Source organism: Pristiophorus japonicus, unplaced genomic scaffold, assembly GCF_044704955.1.
Source record: "Pristiophorus japonicus isolate sPriJap1 unplaced genomic scaffold, sPriJap1.hap1 HAP1_SCAFFOLD_42, whole genome shotgun sequence".
In the NCBI taxonomy this organism is placed as follows: Eukaryota; Metazoa; Chordata; class Chondrichthyes; family Pristiophoridae; genus Pristiophorus; species Pristiophorus japonicus.
The window spans coordinates 2,519,396-2,520,159 of record NW_027254090.1 but is presented as its reverse complement, the minus strand read 5'-3'; the positions used below and the strand labels follow the sequence as shown (position 1 = coordinate 2,520,159).

At 49.9% G+C, this 764-nt stretch overlaps 1 non-coding gene across 1 annotated transcript; it reads right to left on the bottom strand.

Annotated features, from left to right (window-relative positions):
* Window positions 1-471: 471 nt before the first annotated feature.
* Window positions 472-544, bottom strand: trnak-cuu (transfer RNA lysine (anticodon CUU)). The gene has a single exon. It is a non-coding gene; the product is annotated as a tRNA-Lys (tRNA).
* Between the last annotated feature and the right edge of the window lie 220 nt (window positions 545-764).

Below are 764 nucleotides of genomic sequence, written 5' to 3'. Positions count from 1 at the left end.
GATCTCGTGTTTCACAGACTTCACACATCGGAACAGGAGATGGCCATTTAGCAGCGAGTGGTTAGGATCTGGAATGCACGGCTTGAAAGGGCGGTGGAGGCAGACTCAATCTTACCTTTCAGACGGGAGTTGGATAAGAGTCTGAAGGAAAAACAATTGCAGAGCTACAGAGAAAGAGCAGGAGAGTGGGACTCGCTGAGAGTCGGCACGTGCTCGATTGGCCGAATGGCCTTCCGTGCTGTAACCATTCCATGATTCGATAAGTTAGTGGCACATTTCATAGTGTGGGTGGGAGCACAACATTGCAAAGGGACATGGATTGAGTCGGCAAAACGAGAGGCATCTGATTCAGGAGATTCGTGGCGCGGTGAAATTTCGGAGTTCAATGACTTTGAAAGGAACATTTTTGTTTTGTGCCGTTGCGGTCAGAGGTGTTCCATGAAAGCAACATTAAATGAAAAGAAATACAATCGCCCAACGTGGGGCTCGAACCCACGACCCTGAGATTAAGAGTCTCATGCTCTACCGACTGAGCTAGCCAGGCTTCAGTCCAACGCAGGTTTTTATCACTCATTGCAGCCAGGCGCCTGTTGGCTCCGCCCCAGATGTTGAATCTTGCTGTTGAAGAACTGCCAGGGTCTTCTTGAATGGTGGACCAGGCTCGAGGGGACGAATAGCCAACTCCGGCCCCGAATCCTTACGTGTTTATGATTAGCTCCTTCAGGGCCAAAGAAGTACAGCAGAAACGTTAAAAGGACACCCTC